Below are 25,117 nucleotides of genomic sequence, written 5' to 3' on the forward strand. Positions count from 1 at the left end.
GGAATATAGGCAATTCTGTTTTGGAAATGTTGAGTTTGAGTTTGGCAAGAAGACATCCAAGATGAAATGGCAGACAGGCATTCAGTGACACAGACCAATACAGATGGTGATAAATCTGGGGAGGACAAGTAGATTTGAGTATCATCAGCGTACAAATGATACTGAAATCCGAAGAAGCTGATTAGTTTACCAAGAGATGAGGTATAGATTGAGAAAAGCAGAGGACCAAAGACTGAGCCTTGCGGTACTCCAACTGATAGAGGTAGCAAAGAGGAGACGGAATCAGAGAAGTGAACACTGACAGAGAGAATAGAAGGGTAGGATGAGAACCAAGAAAGAGCTGTGTCCTGAAGACCTAGTGATTTTAGTGTTTGTATGAGAAGAGTGGTCAACAGTGTCAAAAGCAGCAGAGAAATCTAGAAGAATAAGAAGTTAGTAATGGCCTTTCGATCTAGCAGAGACCAGATCATTCACTACTTTGGTCAGTGCTGTCTCTGTGGAGTGTTGGGCAAGAAAGCCTGACTGAAGTGGGTCCAGAAAGTTGTGGGAGTTAAGAAAGTGTGTGAGGCAAGTGCAGGTGCAGGCAAGTCTCTCAAGTAACTTGGAGAGACATGGTAGCTGAGAGATGGGACAGTAATTAGAGAGGAATGTTTGGGTCAGAATTGTGTTTTTTTGAAAATGAGAATAATCACTGTATGCTTGAACAGAGAAGGAAAGATACCAGGAGAGAGAGAGAGAGATATTACTGATTTGTTATGGTTGGGATAACTACAGGAGACAAAGTTTTACTGACTTGTGACGGTTTAGGATCAAGAGGAGAGGTAGTGGAGTAGGAGGATGAGAAGAGTGTTGATACTTCATCTTCACTTGTGAGATCAAATGAAGAGAAAGTGCCAGAGGGGGTCAGGTAGGGAATTAAGCAGGTCACTGGCCGAGTTAGAGCATACCATTTCATCTCAGATCTTATGAATCTTATCCTTGAAGTAGGAAACAAGATCTTGTGCACAGATAGTAGCTAGGAGGTGTGTGTGGGTGAGGGGATAGGGGGAGGGTAAAGAAGTTATTTAAATGCATTAAAAGGTCGCTTGGGGTTGGTGGCATGAGAAGAGACGAGATATTGGAAATATATTTGTTGGGCAGTGTCCAGGGCCTAACGATAGGAGTGGAAGGTGGTCTTATATGTGAAAAAGTCACTCAGATTCCGAGATTTACGCGACTGATGTTCTACTTCACATGACCATTTCTGTAGGGGTCTTGTTGATTATGAGTGCCACGGTTGGCATCTAAGCCTACGAGGAGTGTGATGGGTAGCTGGAGCCACTTCATCACTCTAGAGCATAGGTTCTCAAACTCGGTCCTCAGGAGCCCACACAGTGCATGTTTTGCAGGTCTCCTCACAGAATCACAAGTGAAATAATAAGCTGCACCTGTGGGCCTTTTAAAATGCGTCAGTGAGTAATTAATACACCTGTGCCCCTGCTGGGTTACCTGCAAAACATGCACTGTGTGGGCTCTTGAGGACAGAGTTTGAGAACCTATGCTCTAGAGTCTGTCTCAGTTGGGATACAGCAGTCTCGGGAGAGGTTTAATATAGAAATTGGTGAGAGCAGTTGTTGCAGAGAGGTGGAACGTTGTTGAAAATGTATATTGTTAGTATTTCTGCGGGTTAGAGGATGCTTGCTTTTTTTTTTTTTTTTAAATTCAATATGTTTTTATTGATTGATTTTTCCAGACAAACCATAACATTAAATAAAAAAGTATGCACTGTGTACACACAAAAAAACAACAACGAATGTTGTATGCATTAACATAACTACCTAAATAAAGTTGCAAACAGCTACAAGTTATACATAACGAGTGTCGTGATTTCTTTACATTTGTTCATACAATGGTGATACATGAAGTGACCAGATATCAATGCGAGGCAGAAGCACGGGTACACTGGTATAGTGGGGATGATATCCACCTATCCCATATCTTGTAAAATTTATCCGGGGCTTTCCTAGAAATATAAACAAACTTTTCATGGGACACAACCGAGTTTACTAACGGGATGCATTTATTAATATCAGGGCCCTCAGTCGCCATCCATGAGCGTGCTATCAATACTTTGGCCAAAGCGCATAAATTAAGAATATATCTTCTAGAATGAGCATCCAATATCTCCTATTCTATGACCCCAAGGATACACACAAGGGGGGTAAACACATCAAAGGGGATTCCCGTAGAGGCTATCATCCGTATCACCGCTTGCCAAAAGTCCTGCACCACCGGACAGGCCCACAATAGATGCCAGAAGGTACCGTCCAGAGAGGCACACTTCGGGCACCTAGAGTCACTCCGTCCCCCTATGTTAACAAGACGGGTGGGGGTGATGTAGACTCGGTGTAATATAAACAAGTGTATCTGTTGAAAACGAGCCGAGGTGGTAGCGGTACGTGAAGTCCCCAAGGCCTCCTCCCATACATCTAGGGAAACCGGTCCCAAATCAGCCTCCCATTTAGTTTTAAGGTATAAGAGACTGTCAGAATGGTGGGCACCGAGCAAAGCGGAGTAGAGAGCAGAAACAGTCCCGGAGCCTAGAGTATCAGTCAGGAGCAGGTGAACCGGTGACTTCTGAAGGAGAGGTGGAGCAGCACTAAACTGAGACGCGCACGCGTGGCGAAGCTGAATATATCTATAATAATAGGATGCGGGTATATTAAACTCAGTCTGCAGTTGTCCAAAAGAAATAAGCGTGCCCGAGGCGTACAATTGATTGAGGGAACAAACACCCCAGCGTCCCCACACCGGTCCCATTTGTAGGGACATGAAATGGGTAAGAGCACGAGTGTGCATCAATGGGGTGTCAGGATCCCATCCTTCCCCCCCCCCCCCAACATAGAGTATCTGCCTCCAAACCATCATCGCTTGTTTAACTAACCAACGGCATCTTAAGTAGTGCAACATTATCACTAAGTAGGAGCTGGAGGGGTGACAAATTGATTTCAGATGCTAGTAATACAGAACAGATTAATAAATCCCCAGACGAATCAGAGACCCAAGGAATTAGATGGAATAACTGAGCCGCTAAGCAATAGAATCTAAGTTTAGGGAGGGCCAGACCACCCGAGTCCCGAGGTCTAGTTAGGGTATCTAGTTTAATCCGAGCTCTACGGTTGGACCAAACCAGTGAGGACAAGAGACCATCTATGATACCAAATAATCTCTGGGGGAGATAGACCGGGGAATGTTGGAGTACATACAGCATTTTAGGTAATACAACCATTTTAATTAGGTTTATCCTACCCGTAACAGTAAGTGGCAATTTACTCCACACCCTGACACGAGACCGTAGATAGTCCATTTGAGGACGTATATTCAGATCAATAAATTGTGAGGACCGGTTGGTAACCCATACCCCCAGGTATTTAAAAGAGTCCACCCAACGAAGCGGCAGGTCCCCGGGAGGGCAGACAGGACAGGGGCCTCTAAGCGGAAGGACACAGGACTTGTCCCAATTAATGGACAAACCAGAGAATCCCCCAAAAGTGTCAATTACTTCCAAGATATGAGGCATAGTGGTAAAGTAATCAGGTACAAATAGGATCGGGGACAACCCTGTCTCGTCCCTCTCTGTAGAGAGAAAATGGAGGATATGTGGCCGTTAACAGAAACCCTAGCCCGGGGTGCAGAATAAAGCAGTTGGACCCACTTTTTAAAAATAGGTCCAATACCAAATCGGTCCAATGTCCCCCACAAGAAGCCCCACTCCACAGAATCAAAGGCCTTAGCAGCATCCAGGGAAACTATAGCTGAGGAGTAGGACCCCTCGTGAGGGGCCTGGAGATGCGTATAGAGTCTACGTAGATTAGGTAAAGTGGACCGGCCCGGCATGAACCCTGATTGGTCCTCATGTATTAATTGTAGAATGACAGCGCTAAGCATTGTCGCTAGTATTTTAGCTAAAATCTTAACGTCAGTTGTTAACAAGGAAATCGGACGGTAAGATTCGACTCGTGTTGGGTCATTATCCGGCTTAAGGAGAACTATAATTAGGGCCTCAGCCATAGAGTCAGGCAACCTACCCTGCACAAATAAATTATATATAGCAAGGAGTTTAGGGCCATAAAAAGGTAAGTGCTTTTTATAAAGTTCCAGGGGTATTCCATCAAGACCCGGGGTCTTCCCTCCAGGAAAAGAGTTAACAGCGGATTCCACCTCAGTCAGCGTTAAAGGGGAGTCCAAAAACGTTACAGCATCCTGGGACAGCATGGGTAATGGAATATCAGCTAGGTACATCTCTATTTCCGTCTCAGTGTGATTAAGCCTAGAACTATACCGCCGTCTATAGTAGTCTACAAAGTCCCCCACAATATCGGGAGTATTAAAATGAGTCACATTATCATTGGTACAAATTGCAGGCACCGTATTAGATGCCCTGTCCGCACTCGCCAATGTTGCCATAAAGCTACCAGGCCTATCACCCGTTGCATAGTACGTGTGTTGAGCATAAAGTAGACGGTACTTAGCCTTATCAGCCAAGCAATCACGCCATTCAGCCTGCGCAAGCAACCACCTCTCCCTCGTAGTGTCAAGACCATCGACCATATACTGCAACTCCAGCCTCCTACATCCTGCCTCAAGGCCACGCTCATCCTGGGCATAACCAGATTTCAAGACGGCCACAGTTTTGATCAGGGTGCCACGGACATATGCTTTAAAGGCATCCCATAAAACTGTGTCAGACACCGAGCCCTGATTTTCCAGCAAAAAGGACTCCCACATCTCCACCAACTCCGCACCGGTGCCCATCTGAGTCAGCCAAAAGGAATTAAACCTCCAAAACCGTGCCCCCCTAACGTCTCCCATGTCCAAACATAGAATTAGCGGGGAATGATCGGAGATTCCCCTGGTAGCATACTGAACATCCACCAACCTGGGCAGCAAGCCTTTGGAGGTTATTGCCAAATCTATCCTGGAGAAGGATAAGTAGGTAGGAGAAAAGCAAGAATACTGTCGCATGCCAGGATGGCGGACCCTCCGCGCATCGACCAAACCCAGACTGTCCACCAGCAGCGCAAAGTCCCTCCTGCGCACCACAGGAGCACCAGGGGACAGTCTAGTTCTATCTAAAACATGGTCAATGACGTTATTAAAGTCACCAAGACAAACAATAGCAACATTCGGATATAGCGTAATAAACTCAGCTGCCTTTTTGAGAACCTCCGGGGAGTAAGGGGGCGGTATATAAACAGCCAGGATAAGCAAAGACATAGAATAAACTTGACATTTTAGAAAAACATATCTGCCCCACTGGTCCAGTTGGACCTGACCAAGGACAAACGGGACCGACCTTCGAACTAGAATTGACACACCCAGCGAATGCGACGTATGGGTGGAGTGGTATGCCCAACCCACCCATGGTTTCTTAAGAGCCAGGACTTTTGCCCCCACCAGATTGGTCTACATGAGGCAAATAATATCCGCACCATATTATTTAAAGTGACGGAGCACTAATGAGCGCTTGACTTTGTCGTTCAGCCCCCGGACATTCCAGGATAGGAGTTTAAGTTGATTAGAGGCCATAAGTCAAGACAAAATAAAATATATGATCGGTCCCGTGTATCCCCGGCAGGCCACCAACACCAGCACTAAATAAAATCGAAAAAAATCGAGGAACCCATAGCATTTGCAACACAGACAAAAAAAAGAAAAAAAGAAAACAAATACAAAAATACAGTTCCTCCCATCCTGCCCCCCCACCCTGTATACCCACCCAAACAGAGGCATACCTTATCCCAATAAACTGTTCCCCCTTAACAAAGAAAAAGCAAACTATACCAACATAAAAGGGCAATGAATGAAATTACCCAAAGACAAAGGCGTAGGTCTCCCACCCTCACATAAGAAAAGTGTGGAGACACCACCCCGAGCCCCAAATACAAACATCAGTGAAGTGGAAAGGTAAACATTAGCAGAGGCAACATAACATTAACCGGGTAACATACTGCAACATGGATATCAGCAAGAAACACTAGCATATATAGAAGGATATATCAGACATTAAGGATCAGCTGCAAGCGCCCGTCTGGCCGGGGCCCAGCGATCCAGCCACAGGGCAGCGTCCCGAGGTGTAGCAAAGAATTTTGTTTCTCCGTCTGCCACCACCCGTAGCCTAGAAGGAAAGAGCATTGCTGTCACACGCCAGAGGCGGCGTTCGCCGCGCTTACCCCTGCGTGCCTGCTGGTCTGTGTTGCGGCCTCCGCCTTCGGTGGGCCACGGGCTCCGGCGTCTGGCTGGCGCGGCTCCCGGCGGTTCTCCAGGTCAAGTGCGCCGCCATGACACCCGGCATCACGTGGGCGGGGGGCAGGTGATGTCATCAGACTGTTCCGCCAATCCAGCGGTGGCGGGAGATTCAAAGTCAGACGCCGGACAGAGCCTCGGCGCCTGAGTATCGTCTTTCCCCTGAAGTGGATGCCAGCGCTCTTGTTCCCGGCGAGAATCTCTGAAGCTGTACTCCAGTGTCTCCGGCATTTCCAGGTGCCAGTTCGCTGCACAGGTTCCAGCGTTCCCAGCGGCTGGTGTCTCTCTGCGGTCCAGTCACCAGTGCTCCTAGGAATCAGCGTGGGCTGCGGGCCCTAATCACCGTTCTCAAGTTCTACGAATCATCAGCGTCTTAAACCACTACACTTAAGTTCTTCAAATCATCAGCGTCTCAGTCACCGTTCTCAAGTACTACAAATCAGCAGCGTCCTAAACCACTGCACCTAAGTTCTTAAAATCATCAGCATCTCAGTTACCGTTCTCAAGTTCTACAAATCAGCAGCGTCCTAAACCACTGCACCTAAGTTCTTCAAATCATCAGCATCTCAGTCACCGTTCTCAAGTTCTACAAATCAGCAGCGTCCTAAACCACTGCACCTAAGTTCTTCAAATCATCAGCATCTCAGTCACCGTTCTCAAGTTCTACAAATCATCAGCGTCCTAAACCACTGCACTTAAGTTCTTCAAATCACCAGCGTCTTAATCTCCGTTCACAAGTTCCTTAAATCATCTGTGTCTTTAACCACTGTTTACAAGTTCTACAAATCATCAGTGTCTTTTAAACATCGCTCACAATTTCTTCAGTCACCAGTATCTTTAACATTGCTCACAAACCCTTCAATGGGCCTGGACATTCCCTCATAAGTTTCCTTTATGCTATATGACTTTAAGTTGTTCTTTTCCTGCAATAAAGCTCTTCAATATTTCACCAAACTTTACTGTCAGAGTCCTGTATGAGGAAATCCTACATCAGGTCACCCCTGTTCCGGCCCAGTTGTGGTTCCTCTTCCCAACCATCGGAAGAATCCCCGAGTTCACAACACCCTCAATCTAGGCCAGTGACAATTGCATACTGTAGATTAAGTTCCTTGAGACGTCTTTTAATCGGAACAAATTGTGCACGGTCCTTTTGCACCTCCAGCGCAAAGTCAGGGAACACAGAAACTTTGGAACCGTTCCACAACAGGGGACCCTTGGTACGCACCAGAGATAAAACAGCGTCCCGGTCTCGGTAGTGGAGAAATTTCGCTATGAGTGTGCGCGGTGGCACCGGCCTGAAGGGAATTCTGTGAGCCCGTTCCACTGTGAAGAAAGGCGTAAAGGAGTCAGCCCCAAAGGAATTTTTCAGCCAAGATTCAACAAACTGCTCCGGGGCCATGCCCTCCTCTTTCTCAGAAAGCCCCACAAAGCTGACATTGTTCCTCCTCAGTCTGCCTTCCATATCTAGCATCTTGCCTTTTATATCGGACAGCTGACCATCAATGGCAGTAACACGGGAGCTAAGCGGTGAGATCTTGTCCTCTAGCGTAGAGGTCCGGGTCTCGACTTCCCCGACCCGTTCTCTAACCTTCTGGATATCGTGTTGGATTAAGGTCATGATAATGTCAAATATTACCTTTAAACATGAAGCTATATACTAATACCGTGGAGCCGTTATTGCTGCTAGACCACGTGCTACGCACTTTGTACGCTATTTGCGTACAGTGTCCCACACGTGGTACGCACTTGGCGTACACACACTGCGCTGAGTGTACGGATTACACACAGCGGGCGCACACACAGTGGATAACCTTTAGACCTTGCTAATAAACACTGTAAGAATATGCTTATACTCTAAACCTTTAGACAAATACTGTAATGTTGTAATGCTTAAAAACCTTAACAAGGTGTCTGCTGTTTGAGCAATTGAGACGCTAAGAAAAGCCCTTTGCAGTAAACAGTGAAAACACAAGACCTGGTTTGGATTTAAAAACCACAGCAGCTCTAACACCGCCGTGGATGGTTTAGAGAAAAAGGGAAACACAATACAAGTTATACACTACAAACTAACATGGAAATCTAAACAGAATAACAGAAAATAATACATGAACAATAGCGAACAATCGCAAACAAGAGCGAACAGAATGAGAACACAATGGGAACAAATGGCGACCAAAATGGATAACAAAATGGCTACAGAGAATAATACATACGTGGGGATGATTCGCATGCGCGACCTAGATCCAGCCCTCAGCATTCAGAGAGAAAGCCTTCAGAGAGAGTGAGTGTCTGGCCAGGCAATGGTGGTCTTTATATACACAACATACATTCACAATACAATGGTCCCTATAATCTCATTGTTCATTGGACACAGGAATGTGTCTCTACATTATAGCAAAGGTCATAGGTGGATTTGAACAGGTGGGCTGTGTCTTTCTCCAACTGCTCTGGTGGGAGGTATCCTCAGGATTCCAGCCGCATGTGTAATTTACAGCAAATACATGTTCATAAACTACTTTTGCACATAACTATACGCAGGAGCGAGCGATCCTTTCCTAACCAACACCGAAATGTTACCCTTAAAATATCCTACAGCTGGATACTAGACACCACCTTTCAACCTTTGTCTGACCCTTCCTATCATGTAAAGAGGAATCTCTCTGTCCAGGAACAGTTTAAACTAAACATACTCGCTGACATTGTCTAGGGGAATATTATCTACAATATACGCTATTTGGGTTAAATATGCTACGATCGAGTCGCCCGCTACACGCTCACAAACTCTACCGTAAATGCGCATACCACGCGCGTGTCGCCGGAGCGATCTTACGCAAATTGCGGATATGTGCACGCACGGCAGACTGAGTGTACGAGCAACGGGCATGTGCATGGGGTTAGTACAAGGCATATGCATCATGATATTTTTCGACTTTGACAGTCCACCCTTTGGCAGTCAACAATAACTGCCACTATCTAAACAATTTAAGCAGAAAAATACATAATACCGTGAAATACCTATATATGATTGGGTGTGGGGAGGAGAGGTGGGAAATGTGTGACCTAGTGGGATAGTAAAAGCATGTATGTATGAAATTCATGTCTGAGGGGTCATGTATCATTGTGCCGTACAAGCTTCGAGGTATTGCGAAGTATACATTGAATCCTTCTTATCCCGTATTAAGGGTCTGTAAGTGGGCTAACAAATTCTACCGAGCTCTTTTCGGCTTTTAGTTCCAACAAATGGGGTGCACATTAGTTGAGGATACATGAAGGGGGAAAATATGTGAGTGCTAATATATGTATCTATATTACCTGTCGACTATGTGTGTCACTACCTGAAGATCGTAGAGATGAAGATAAGAAAACATGCGTTATAAATGCATTTATATGATAATGTATGTGATTGTCCTTGGATGTCTGTTGAAGTCTTGTTGATGTCTTGTCCGGATTGCTGTATCTTTGTTGTAAGTGGCAAGCAAAGTTTTTCAAGTGTCCATAGAAAGTTAAAGTCTCTAAAAGTTCATCAAATGTCTGTGAAAAAGTTCATCAATGGTCTGTATAAAAGGTCATCAAAATCTTCTTCCGGGTGGATGTCTTTTTACCTTGGAGGAAAACAAAGGAGAAACGGGTGAAAGAAACGGACCGTGGAATCACATTTTATCACAGCATTGTCTCTATTGATGGGTCATAAATTAAACCAGTTGTTGTTACAATGCCCTCGTTCCTCAAACTCATCAATTTGGTACTACGCTTGCAATTCATTAAAATCCGAACACATCTAAATATCAAACCAATCATTATGACAACTCCTGGGATACATAAGAGAAATTTCCCTACATTAACGAAAACATTTTGAGCCCATTCTCCTAAACCTGAGAACCAATTGCGTAGGTTCAACCATGATACCCAGCCGGTCAGTTCATTACTCACAGCAGTAAGGGTAAGGTTGTGTCTCCTTCGGAACTCCCACTTCAATTGCAAGATATCGTCCATCTTTTGATCTATGACCTCGGTTGGGTCATCAGTGCTGTTTGTGATATACGTACAGCACTTTACACCGTACTGAGTTGCTAGGGTGACACAATACCCGCCTGTCACCGCTGTGATGTAATTGAGAACCATCCTGTGCTGGATCAGTTCCGTTTTGGAAGCTTGCAATTTTCTCCCAGTATACCTGAAGGTGTCATCATACATCTCGGTGATATTGTCTATCAGGTTCGCTAGCGCAGTTATATACCTAAAATTTATAACTCCTCTGGCGGTACGGGTGATATCTAACGCAAGTAGGAATTGAATCCCGGTGGATTCGTGGATCAAATCAGAGGCTGCATGCTCTGTCCTATCTATAAGGTGTCTCTTAACAATGTGTTCGTAGTGAGTGTGAGTGTAAGGAGCTTGAGCATAGCGGTGAACATCTTTCATCTTTTCATGGGTAATGGTCATTACTTCTGGGAACACTCTTCCAATGTAACACAATCCCTCTGAGTTTGGGGCAAGCCACTTTAACGCCTTCCTCCCACATATGTAATATGCATCATCGGGGAGGACATATGGGACAGAATATGACATCACCATATTACAAACCTTCCAGGTGAAAAATCCTATCCCTAACTCTCTCATTTGTCTAGTACACGTATCAGGCTGTATGATATGCGCACAGTATCCTGGTGATACTTCTCCAACTCGCATGGTCCTACTTCCTAGAGTGTACCTATACTGAAAATATCTCCCACCGTTGGCTGTTTGGCGTATAAGCTCTGAGTCTATGGGCATTCTATCGGCTCTGTGTGAGAATGTCATTGTTTGGTTGTTCCATGTCACTTCCCAATTTCCCGGCTTTCGGGGATTGGAAATGTTAAAACATATTAAGGACCTATCCACATGATATTGGTGGAGCTTCAAACTAGGAGGCCTAGAAATATTAAATTTCTTGTCCACCGGTCTCCCACCCCTTAATTCAAGTACCTCATCTATCGTTAAAGAGTATGGCACTAGTCCTGAATTTCTCTGACCTTGAGGTACTTGTGAGCACACCCAGCATTCCGTTTGGTTTAAAACCTTACCCACTAATGAGTGATAGTCACTCAATGGATGACGGTCCATGTTGATATTAATGCTGGACTGACATCTCTGGATGCACTCGTCCTCAACTATGTTTTCACAATTCCTACAGATACAATTTTCCTCAGCTAACAATCCTTCACAATGTCTCTTAGTGTCAGGACTACCAGATCGTTTTTTGATACTCGCCTTTGCTTGGCGATTGTGTTGCTCTTGGAATTCTACGAATCCATCCCGGTTATCAGAACCCATTCCAGATCCTTTCTCGACCTCTCTGGTCCTCTCACCGAAATAGACTGCTCTGGTCAACAACAGGGTCAACAGGAAAACACGGAATGCAGTCTCTTGGGGCAAGTCCATCTTGCAGGAGGAGAAAGAAAGAGTGGTAATGGGGGAAAAGAAAATACATAGGAGGGAAAGAAAATAAGAATTTACTCACCGGTAATTCTATTTCTCGTAGTCCGTAGTGGATGCTGGGTACTCCCGTAAGGACCATGGGGAATAGACGGGCTCCGCAGGAGACTGGGCACTCTTTAAAGAAAGATTAGGTACTATATCTGGTGTGCACTGGCTCCTCCCTCTATGCCCCTCCTCCAGACCTCAGTTAGGGAAACTGTGCCCGGAAGAGCTGACATTACTAGGAAAGGATTTGGAATCCAGGGTAAGACTCATACCAGCCACACCGTACAACTTGTGATAACTATACCCAGTTAACAGTATGAACAACAGCTGAGCCTCATTCAACAGATGGCTCAGAACAATAACCCTATAGTTAAGCAATAACTATATACAAGTATTGCAGAAGTCCGCACTTGGGACAGGCTCCCAGCATCCACTACGGACTACGAGAAATAGAATTACCGGTGAGTAAATTCTTTTTTTCTCTGACGTCCTAGTGGATGCTGGGTACTCCGTAAGGACCATGGGGATTATACCAAAGCTCCCAAACGGGCGGGAGAGTGCGGATGACTCTGCAGCACCGAATGAGCAAACTCAAGGTCCTCCTCAGCCAGGGTATCAAACTTGTAGAATTTTGCAAAAGTGTTTGATCCCGACCAAGTAGCAGCTCGGCAAAGTTGTATAGCCGAGACCCCTCGGGCAGCCGCCCAAGAAGAGCCCACCTTCCTCGTGGAATGGGCTTTTACAGATTTAGGATGCGGCAGTCCAGCCGCAGAATGAGCCTGCTGAATCGTGCTACAGATCCAGCGAGCAATAGTCTGCTTAGAAGCAGGAGCACCCAGCTTGTTGGGTGCATGCAGGATAAACAGCGAGTCAGTTTTTCTGACTCTAGCCGTCCTGGAAACATATATTTTCAGGGCCCGGACTACGTCCAGCAACTTGGAAGCCTCCAAGTCCCGAGTAGCCGCAGGCACAATAGGTTGGTTCAAATGAAACGCTGATACCACCTTAGGGAGAAATTGGGGACGAGTCCTCAATTCTGCCCTGTCCATATGGAAGATCAGATAGGGGCTTTTACATGACAAAGCCGCCAATTCTGACACACGCCTAGCCGAAGCCAAGGCCAAAAGCATGACCACTTTCCACGTGAGATACTTCAACTCCACGGTCTGAAGTGGCTCAAACCAATGTGATTTTAGGAAATCCAACACAACGTTGAGATCCAAAGGTGCCACTGGAGGCACAAAAGGGGGCTGAATATGCAGCACTCCCTTAACAAACGTCTGAACTTCAGGCAGTGAAGCCAGTTCTTTTTGAAAGAAAATAGACAGGGCCGAAATCTGGACTTTTATGGATCCCAATTTTAGGCCCATAGTCACTCCTGACTGTAGGAAGTGCAGAAATCGACCCAGATGAAATTCCTCTGTTGGGGCCTTCGTAGCCTCACGCCAAGCAACATATTTTCGCCATATGCGGTGATAATGTTTTGCTGTCACATCCTTCCTAGCTTTTATCAGCGTAGGAATGACTTCAACCGGAATGCCCTTTTCCATCAGGATCCGGCGTTCAACCGCCATGCCGTCAAACGCAGCCGCGGTAAGTCTTGGAACAGACAGGGCCCCTGCTGCAGCAGGTCCTGTCGGAGCGGCAGAGGCCAAGGGTCCTCTGAGATCATTTCTTGTAGTTCCGGGTACCAAGTTCTTCTTGGCCAATCCGGAACGATGAGTATAGTTCTTACTCCTCTCTTTCTTATTATCCTCAGTACCTTTGGTATGAGAGGAAGAGGAGGGAACACATAAACCGATTGGTACACCCACGGTGTCACTAGAGCGTCCACAGCCATCGCCTGAGGGTCCCTTGACCTGGCACAATATCTTTTTAGCTTTTTGTTGAGGCGGGACGCCATCATGTCCACCTGTGGCCTTTCCCAACGATTTACAATCAGCTGGAAAACTTCTGGATGAAGTCCCCACTCTCCCGGGTGGAGGTCGTGCCTGCTGAGGAAGTCTTCTTCCCAGTTGTCCACTCCCGGAATGAACACTGCTGACAGTGCTATCACGTGATTCTCTGCCCATCAGAGAATCCTTGTGGCTTCTGCCATTGCCATCCTGCTTCTTGTGCCGCCCTGTCGGTTTACATGGGCGACCGCCGTGATGTTGTCTGACTGAATCAGCACCGGCTGGTTTTGAAGCAGGGGTTTTGCTTGACTTAGGGCATTGTAAATGGCCCTTAGTTCCAGAATATTTATGTGTAGGGAAGTCTCCTGACTCGACCATTGTCCTTGGAAGTTTCTTCCCTGAGTGACTGCCCCCCAACCTCGGAGGCTTGCATCCGTGGTCACCAGGACCCAGTCCTGAATGCCGAATCTGCGGCCCTCGAGAAGATGAGCACTCTGCAGCCACCACAGCAGAGACACCCTGGCCCTTGGGGACAGGGTGATCAACCGATGCATCTGAAGATGCGATTCGGACCAATTGTCTAACAGATCCCACTGAAAGATCCTTGCATGGAACCTGCCGAAGGGAATTGCTTCGTAAGAAGCTACTATCTTTCCCAGGACTCGCGTGCAGTGATGCACCGACACCTGTTTTGGTTTCAGGAGGTCTCTGACCAGAGATGACAACTCCTTGGCCTTCTCCTCCGGGAGAAACACCTTCTGTTCTGTGTCCAGAATCATACCAAAGAACAGCAGACGCGTCGTAGGAACCAGCTGCGACTTTGGGATATTCAGAATCCAGCCGTGCTGTTGTAGCACTTCCTGAGATAGTGGTACTCCGACCAACAACTGCTCCATGGACCTCGCCTTTATAAGGAGATCGTCCAAGTACGGGATAATTATAACTCCCTTCTTTCGAAGGAGTATCATCATTTCGGCCATTACCTTGGTAAATACCCTCGGTGCCGTGGACAGACCATACGGCAACGTCTGGAATTGGTAATGGCAGTCCTGTACCACAAATCGGAGGTACTCCTGGTGAGGTGGGTAAATGGGGACATGTAGGTAAGCATCCTTGATGTCCAGTGATACCATATAATCCCCCTCTTCCAGGCTTGCAATAACCGCCCTGAGCGATTCCATTTTGAACTTGAACTTCCTTATATAAGTGTTCAAGGATTTCAAATTTAGAATGGGTATCACCGAACCGTCTGGTTTCGGTACCACAAACATTGTGGAATAGTAACCCCGTCCCTGTTGAAGGAGGGGAACTTTGATTATCACCTGCTGGAGGTACAGCTTGTGAATTGCCGCCAGTACTACCTCCCTTTCCTTGGGAGTAGCTGGCAAGGCTGATTTGAGGTAACGGCAAGGGGGAGACGTCTCGAACTCCATCTTGTATCCCTGAGATACCACTTGTAGAACCCAGAGATCCACCTGTGAGCGAACCCACTGGTCGCTGAAGTTCCGGAGACGGGCCCCCACCGCACCTGGCTCCACCTGTGGAGCCCCAGCGTCATGCGGTGGACTTAGTGGAAGCAGGGGAGGATTTTTGTTCCTGGGAACTGGCTGTCTGGTGCAGCTTTTTCCCTCTACCCCTGCCTCTGGGCAGAAAGGACGCGCCTCTGACCCGCTTGCCTTTCTGAGGCCGAAAGGAATGTACTTCATAATCCGGTGCTTTCTTAGGCTGTGAGGGAACCTGAGGTAAAAAAGTCGACTTCCCAGCTGTTGCTGTGGATACGAGGTCCGAGAGACCGTCCCCAAACAATTCCTCACCCTTATAAGGCAAAACCTCCATGTGCCTTTTAGAATCAGCATCACCTGTCCACTGCCGAGTCCATAATACTCTCCTGGCAGAAATGGACATTGCATTAATTCTAGATGCCAGCCGGCAAATGTCCCTCTGTGCATCCCTCATATATAAGACTACGTCTTTAATATGCTCTATGGTTAGCAAAATAGTGTCCCTGTCAAGGGAATCAATGTTATCTGACAGGGAATCAGACCATGCTGCAGCAGCACTACACATCCATGCTGAAGCAATAGCAGGTCTCAGTATAGTACCTGAGTGTGTATACACAGACTTCAGGATAGCCTCCTGCTTTCTATCTGCAGGCTCCTTTAAGGCGGCCGTATCCTGAGACGGCAGTGCCACCTTTTTTGATAAGCGTGTGAGCGCCTTGTCCACCCTAGGGGATGTCTCCCAGCGTAACCTATCCGTTGGTGGGAAAGGGTACGCCATTAGTAACCGCTTAGAAATCACTAGTTTCTTATCTGGGGAACCCCACGCTTCTTCACACAATTCATTTAACTCATCAGATGGGGGAAAAGTCACTGGCTGCTATTTCTCCCCAAACATAATACCCTTTTTTGTGGTAACCGGGTTAATGTCAGAAATGTGCAACACATTTTTCATTGCCGTAATCATGCATCGGATGGCCCTTGTGGATTGTACATTTGTCTCATCCTCGTCGACACTGGAGTCAGACTCCGTGTCGACATCGGGGTCTGCCATCTGAGGTAGCGGGCGTTTTTGAGCCCCTGATGGCCTCTGAGATGCCTGGGCTGAGATGCCGGCTGTCCCAAAGCTGCGTCATCGAACCTTTTATGCAAGGAGTTGACACGGTCGGTTAATACCTTCCACATATCCATCCACTCTGGTGTCGGCCCCGCAGGGGGCGACATCACACTTATCGGCACCTGCTCCGCCTCCACGTAAGCGTCCTCATCAAACATGTCGACACAGCCGTACCGACACACCGCACACACACACAGGGAATGCTCTGACTGAGGACAGGACCCCACAAAATCCTTTGGGGAGACAGAGAGTATGCCAGCACACACCAGAGCGCTATATAACAGAGGGATTTACACTAGTACAAAGTGAATTTCCCCCCCAATAGCTGCTTATTATCACAATTGCGCCTAAATTTATGTGCCCCCCCTCTCTTTTTTACCCTTTCCGTAGTGTATACTGCAGGGGAGAGCCTGGGGAGCGTCCTTCCAGCGGAGCTGTAAAGAGAAAATGGCGCTGGCTGTGCTGAGGAAGATAGCCCCACCCCTTCAGCGGCGGGTTTCTCACGCTTTTTTAATAATATTTATGGCGGGGATTAGGCACATATACAGTTTAGAACTGTATTATGTGCATTTTGCCAAGCAAAAAGAAGAAAAAAGAAAGACTGTGTTGGGGCACACTTAGAAATTTGAAATAAGTTTATTAAAACTTAACATTTAATTAACAACGAATAAAAGTAATAAGGAGTTTGATACAAAAAAAATGTTCAAAAACACAAAGTAAACATATATATTGACAGAGGTTGCAAAAAAAGGGGAGAGATTTAGGTACTAAATTGAAATCAGGATAAGCCTGATACAAGATTAAGGGCACCTGTGGTGAAAAATATAATGAAAAACACAAAAAAATGGTGCCACTTATTTCAAATTTCTAAGTGTGCCCCAACACAGAGTCTTTCTTTTTTCTTCTTTTTGCTTAACCATTACTGACTCTGGGAGCACCACCAACTTAAATAATTGTTTAGATGTCTTTATCAAGAATCTTTAAATTCAAACTTAGTATCGTTGGTCATTCTCTGAACAGTTTTCTACAATCTGTGTATTAATCTATGTTCTTCATTACCACATTTCTCCTGTGCGGAACCAAACCAAATCTCTGTTAATTGTGCATTTTGCCAAGTAAGGTATACAAATTGCAGCCCAGCCCAGCCCAGCCCAGGGCGCCCCCCCCCCCCCCCTCCCCCCAGCACCGACCAGTGACAGTCTTCTGGCTCTGCAAGGGGGACGGCGGCGCGGCTCCGGGAACGGACGATCGAGGTCGGGCCCTGTGTTCGATCCCTCTGGAGCTAATGGTGTCCAGTAGCCTTAGAAGCACAAACTAGCTGCAAGCAGGTAGGTTTGCTTCTCTCCCCTAAGTCCCACGTAGCAGTGAGTTTGTTGCCAGCAGATCTCACTGAAAATAAAAAACCTAACAAATACTTTCTTTTTTAGTGAGCTCAGGAGAGCCCACTAAGTGCATCCAGCTCTGGCCGGGCACAGATTCTAACTGAGGTCTGGAGGAGGGGCATAGAGGGAGGAGCCAGTGCACACCAGATATAGTACCTAATCTTTCTTTAAAGAGTGCCCAGTCTCCTGCGGAGCCCGTCTATTCCCCATGGTCCTTACGGAGTACCCAGCATCCACTAGGACATCAGAGAAAATTGTTACGATAATTCGTCTCTAGTCTTGTTGTTCTTCTTGCTCAGATGCCGTCTCAACAGTGCTGCCTCTCAGTCTTCCCAAAACGAACACTCCAGTGATACTATATTCTTTCCGAATCAGCGATCTTTCTGTAAGGAGCATAAATCTTGCATTACCATTTGTTTAACTGTTGTATGACATACCATCCGTAAAACATGAAAGAACAAAAAGAGAGAGAACAATAGAAAAAGAGAAAAATTGTCAGATTTCCGTTCACCATCAGGCTGTCACACCAACATGTCTATCGGTATCTCTGCACAGTCTCCCCCACCAGTATTTCCACTCTCCACCCTCTGTGCATGGCCAGGCACAATGATGCTGGTAAGATATACTGGGGTTGGGCAGACCTCTGAAAAGACCAAGTAGACATGTGACGTTTGAGCTGTAGTTCTGCTGGTGAACGTCAGAGATGAAGAGGAAACATTTAAAGATAAATCAGAGTTTACCTGGCCGCCCTTGTGTCTACAAGGAATGACCTACCAATTACACCGACTGTAACCTCAGGCTTACTATTAAGGCTAACAATCAACTTCACTGGCTGCAGACTATAGGTGCGGCCCAAAATTTTTCCTATACGATCCCTGATTACAATTACTTGTGTCATAACTTTGCCCGTGTTCTTGTCTAGGAGGTCTGACTTTATGTTTGCTGTTACAGTTGCTGGCATAATGCCCTTCCCTTTTACACAGATAACAAACCCTTGGCTTTCTCCATGTACCAGGGGCTGGGGGTTTTGGTCGATTTGATGCCTCTTCTAGTGCTTGGATGCTCATCACCATCAACCGCTCTCCCTGTGCTTCCCTGGTTCTTTGGATATTATGGTCATGTTCGATAGCGGACTCTCTTAATGCAGCCACCGAGATACCTCTCCAGTTAGGTTGAGTGGTTTGTACTCTGGTTCTCAGCGTTTCTTTTAAACCTTTCATTAATACGGACACAGCTACCTCTCTATGATGACTCTACAGTGTGAGGTGCAATTGTCTGTGCATAATGTACAATACCGTACTTACCTGTGGACACGACCTCACCTGACCCTCCGTTAGGGGGCTTTACTACTGCCTTTACCGATTGGGCCGTGCCCACCTGGGAGTCTTCTATGGTGGCTGCTGGAGAAAGTGCCGACATCGTGCTGGGCTCACTTTCTTGCTTGTAATCCTGAGGGAAGTTTAACATGGGGTGCAACTTGCACGGGTTAGAATTTGTATATTTATCAGTTTTACTCCTATCGTCATTAACACATTTATTACGTTTACTCTTATTGTCATTACTACATTTATTAAGTGCACTATTATCATCATATCCCAGTATGCCATTCTCTGTAGCCATTGCCTCTCCAGTTGCAATCAGTTTCCTGTTAGGGTTGGAACCAGCTGTGTAAGCTAATTCCCTTTGTATCTCACCTTCTTGTTGCCATAACTGTAAATAATCATAATGTCTAATCCGTTGCTTTCCGGATTTTATCAGACATATCCTTCTCCTTACATTTTTCAACACCTCAGGACTAAAACTGCCTACCCTAGTGAACTGTTCCCCATCGTTCACAGTCATACGTTCCCACTCATTGCACAAGACCTCTGCGTGTGATCCATATTTCTCACACATTATGTACCTCGCCGACCCTTTGGGCCGACAAATATCAACGTGAACCCTTGTTGATCGTCCCCTACCTGAGCAACTGGCCCCCATTCTTTGCAGGTATTGCCTTCTCAGCGAACCCTTACAAAAACCAACTTACTCAGTGGTAAGGCGACGGTGAAAGTTCTCCGAGCGCTTTCACCCACTCACGCCCCTATTGGCCTATACACCAGCCCTGTGTCCGTATCCTGTTTCCAGTGCCAGTAGTACCCAACCTCGGGATCTTTTATAACCTCTATTTACTGAGAGCGTGTGGGAGTATGCTACCCCTCCCAGTAAATATCAGTTGTTGGAGATTTCCTGAGTGAACAGCGAAACTCCCTTAAAATAAAAAAACCTACACAAATCACGTTTACCTGTACAATTAGCGTCTATGATCCCGCAGCAAATTTAGTGGGTATCAAGGTGAACTAACTAATGTACACAGTAGCGTGCGGTCCAGTCGCACTGCGTATAAGTAACTATTACTTATCCGCTGCACGACCAACGGAATCGGTTGTTTAGGCTGCGAAACCTCAGCCGGAGAGTATTCTCAAAACGGGCCTATATGGGTACTACGCAAACCCCCGAGGCTGCGCTCACTACCTCTGACCTTTCTCAAGTCAGGGTTTTCAGAACTTCGCTAGGTGCCTTTAACGGATTTCTGACTTCGCCGACCTTCTGGTCTGCTGCTTGCTACCTTGCTCCTTTATACCTTATACAATGTTAACGTGAGAAAGCCACTCCCACGCCACCAAGTGTCCACTCACCTGATGTGGTCTCCGACGGGATCCCGAATTATGGGTTCACAAAAAAACCTTTATTTTCACACTCACTCCTGCTCACTCATATACTCTTTGATTTTTCTGTACAGAAAATTACTTTCATTCAGGTAAAACAGGCTAATCCCAGAGGTGATGCAACAAGAGGATCTTTTAAACTAAAATTTTGGAAACTGAACAAATTTGTGCTATTATCGCGTGGCTTCCGTATCTACTTAAACTAAAACAATGTTATTGTGTGATTTGTATTTAGTGGGCGTATCTGTACGCACGTTGCGTAATATACGCCACGTGTGTAGGCCTCTGCGTTGCGTACGCAGTCCCGCACGCTGTCCGGGACACGTGTACAAAGGCCGGATACGTCCTTAGTAATACAAATAACACGCTTCTATAAATGCAAACGATATTTAATTATAATCGCTTACCAAGCACCACACAGTATCTCCTGTATAAACCTTTATAACTGGGTCAGGCTGCGTGTGTGTTTTACAATTACTCCCTTAAATATTACTTTTTTACTTTTAACTAAATATCAACAAATTTCTCAGCACGTGATCAATGCTAATGGCAACAAGCGAGTAGATATGCAGAATACACAAAATACAGGTCTGAATGAATCTAGTAATCAATGCTTCCCAATAGTATGATTCATATTAGATAGCTATCTTGCAGAACATACATTGATATAAACACACACACATAATTATAATATTATATCTATGTACTATTCACTGGTCTCCTGAGACTCATTTACTCATTAAGTGCTTCTAATTTGCATATGAATGTGCTTTTGACTGTCTGTGAAGGTGGTTTTTCACTGCCAGGAAAAAGCAGTTGCACAGGTTAATTTGCATTTCAATGGCTATCTTACAACAAGCAGAGTTTTTTTTAACTGAATCCTAGAGGTAAAGAAAAAAAACCTTTGTTTATCTGTATGTGGTTCTTACATCACGTATTCATCTTACTATTAACTTTTATTAAGCCCCATCTGAATCTATTTGTAATTGACTATGGCATGGGTTAAATAAATGCATTGGTAACTCATAAATGGTGATTTCTTTTTGACCAAGGACGGGTGATTATTCCTGAGCAGACTGAAAATCAGCTTTTTAGAAAAAAAAAAAGACCTTCCCAAAATGGCCGCTGCTCCTCCCCCTTCCACATCCATGAGGGTTACACAAAATGGAGGATAGATCATGCGGCTTCCTTTGTCACAAAAAAATCACCATGCAAGCCCCTGAAGTTATTTTAGGCCTGAGTTAAAAAAAACATCACTATATCAAGGCTTTTGCAGCAACTTTTAAATGTACTTTTAAACCTACTTAAACAGATAAGCAATCCAATCTGAATCAAACACAATATGACTCATTTGAACCTTGTTTTTGCAACAATATAATCAGATATGCAGAGTACAGGTGTATGCTTGTATTCAGAAATTCACAGACTTTAAAAATAGCTTTTCTCTAACGTCCTAAGTGGATGCTGGGGACTCCGTAAGGACCATGGGGAATAGCGGCTCCGCAGGAGACTGGGCACATCTAAAGAAAGCTTTAGGACTATCTGGTGTGCACTGGCTCCTCCCCCTATGACCCTCCTCCAAGCCTCAGTTAGATCTCTGTGCCCGAACGAGAAGGGTGCACACTAGGGGCTCTCCTGAGCTTCTTAGTGAAAGTTTTAGATTAGGTTTTTTATTTTCAGTGAGACCTGCTGGCAACAGGCTCACTGCATCGAGGGACTAAGGGGAGAAGAAGCGAACTCACCTGCGTGCAGAGTGGATTGGGCTTCTTAGGCTACTGGACATTAGCTCCAGAGGGACGATCACAGGCCCAGCTTGGATGGGTCCCAGAGCCGCGCCGCCGGCCCCCTTACAGAGCCAGAAGGCAGAAGAGGTCCGGAAAATCGGCGGCAGAAGACGTCCTGTCTTCAACAAGGTAGCGCACAGCACTGCAGCTGTGCGCCATTGCTCTCAGCACACTTCACACTTCGGTCACTGAGGGTGCAGGGCGCTGGGGGGCGCCCTGAGACGCAATAAAAACACCTTGGATGGCAAAAAAATGCATCACATATAGCTCCTGGGCTATATGGATGCATTTAACCCCTGCCAGAATCCGTAAAAAGGCAGGAGAAAAGTCAGCGAAAAAGGGGCGGAGCCTATCTCCTCAGCACACTGGCGCCATTTTCCCTCACAGCTCCGTTGGAGGGAAGCTCCCTGTCTCTCCCCTGCAGTCACTACACTACAGAAAGGGTTAAAAAAAAGAGAGGGGGGCACTAATTAGGCGCAGTATTAACAATACAGCAGCTATAAGGGGAAAAACACTTATATAAGGTTATCCCTGTATATATATAGCGCTCTGGTGTGTGCTGGCAAACTCTCCCTCTGTCTCCCCAAAGGGCTAGTGGGGTCCTGTCCTCTATCAGAGCATTCCCTGTGTGTGTGCTGTATGTCGGTACTTTTGTGTCGACATGTATGAGGAGAAAAATGATGTGGAGACGGAGCAGATTGCCTGTAATAGTGATGTCACCCCCTAGGGGGTCGACACCTGAGTGGATGAACTGTTGGAAGGAATTACGTGACAGTGTCAGCTCTGTATAAAAGACAGTGGTTGACATGAGACAGCCGGCTACTCAGCTTGTGCCTGTCCAGACGTCTCATAGGCCGTCAGGGGCTCTAAAGCGCCCGTTACCTCAGATGGCAGATATAGACGCCGACACAGATACTGACTCCAGTGTCGACGGTGAAGAGACGAATGTGACTTCCAGTAGGGCCACACGTTACATGATTGAGGCAATGAAAAATGTTTTACACATTTCTGATAATACGAGTACCACCAAAAAAGGGGTATTATGTTCGGTGAGGAAAAACTACCTGTAGTTTTCCTGAATCTGAGAAATTAAATGAGGTGTGTGATGATGCGTGGGTTTCCCCCGATAACAACGGATAATTTCTAAAATGTTATTGGCATTATATCCTTTCCCGCCAGAGGTTAGGGTGCGTGGGGAAACACCCCCTAGGGGGGATAAAGCGCTCACACGCTTGTAAGGGCTCTACCTTCGCCTGAGATGGCCGCCCTTAAGGATCCTGCTGATAGAAAGCAGGAGGGTATCCTAAAAGGTATTTACACACATACTGGTGTTATACTGCGACCAGCAATCGCCTCAGCCTGGATGTGCAGTGCTGGGTTGGCGTGGTCGGATTCCCTGACTGAAAATATTGATACCCTAGATAGGGACAGTATATTTTTGCCTATAGAGCATTTAAAAGATGCATTTTTATATATGCGTGATGCACAGCGGAATATTTGCCGACTGGCATCAAGTCTAAGCGCGTTGTCCATTTCTACCAGTAGAGGGTTATGGACACGTCAGTGGTCAGGTGATGCGTATTCCAAACGGCATTTGGAAGTATTGCTTTATTAAGGGAGGAGTTATTTGGGGTCGGTCTTTCAGACCTCGTGGCCACGGCAACAGCTGGGAATTCCACGTTTGTACCCCAGGTCGCCTCTCAACATGAGAAGACGCCGTATTATCAGGCGGTCTTTTCGTGGACAAGCGGGCAAAAGGTTCCTCATTTCTGCCCCGTGACAGAGGGAGAGGAAAAAGGCTGCAGAAATCAGCCAGTTCCCAGGAACAGAAACCCTCTCCCGCCTCTGCCAAGCCCTCAGTATACGCTGGGGCTTTACAAGCAGAATCAGGCACGGTGGGGGGCCCGTCTCAATGAATTTCAGCGCGCAGTGGGCTCACTCGCAAGTAGACCCCTGGATCCTTCAGGTGATATCGCAGGGGTACAAATTAGAATTCGAGACGTCTCCCCCTCGCCGTTTCCTAAAGTCGGCTTTACCGATGTCTCCTTCTGACAGGGAGACAGTTTTGGAAGCCATTCACAAGCTGTATTCCCAGCAGGTGATAATCAAGATACCCCTCCTGCAACAGGGAACGGGGTATTATTCCACACTGTTGTGGTACCGAAGCCGGACGGCTCGGTGAGACCGATTCTAAATCTAAAATCTTTGAACACTTACGTACAGAGGTTCAAATTCAAGATTGAGTCACTCAGAGCAGTGATTGCGAACCTGGAAGAAGGGGACTACATGATGTCTCGGGACATCAAGGATGCTTACCTTCATGTCAAAATTTACCCTTCTCACCAAGGGTACCTCAGGTTTATGGTACAGAACTGTCACTATCAGTTCAGACGCTGCCGTATGGATGGTACACGGCACCCCGGGTCTTTACCAAGGTAATGGCCGAAATGATGATATTCCTTCGAAGGAAGTGAATTTTAGTTATCCCTTCCTTGGACAATTCCCTGATAAGGGTAAGATCCAGGGAACAGTTGGAGGTCGGTGTAGCACTATCTCAGGTAGTGTTGCGGCAGCACGATTGGATTCTCAATATTCCAAAATCGCACCTGGTTCCGACGACGTGTCTTCTGTTCCTAGGGATGATCCTGGACACAGTCCAGAAAAAGGTGTTTCTCCCGGAGGAGAAAGCCAGGGAGTTATCCGAGCTAGTCAGGAACCTCCTAAAACCGAGCCAAGTCTCAGTGCATCAATGCACAAGGGTTCTGGGTAAAATGGTGGCTTCCTACGAAGCAATCCCATTCGGCAGATTCCACGCAAGAACTTTCCAGTGGGACCTGCTGGACAAATGGTCCGGATCGCATCTTCAGATGCATCAGCGGATAACCCTGTCACCAAGGACAAGGGTGTCCCTCCTGTGGTGGTTGCAGAGTGCTCATCTTCTAGAGGGCCGCAGATTAGGCATTCAGGACTGGGTCCTGGTGACC

This window comes from Pseudophryne corroboree, chromosome 3 (assembly GCF_028390025.1).
Source record: "Pseudophryne corroboree isolate aPseCor3 chromosome 3, aPseCor3.hap2, whole genome shotgun sequence".
Lineage (NCBI taxonomy): Eukaryota > Metazoa > Chordata > Amphibia > Anura > Myobatrachidae > Pseudophryne > Pseudophryne corroboree.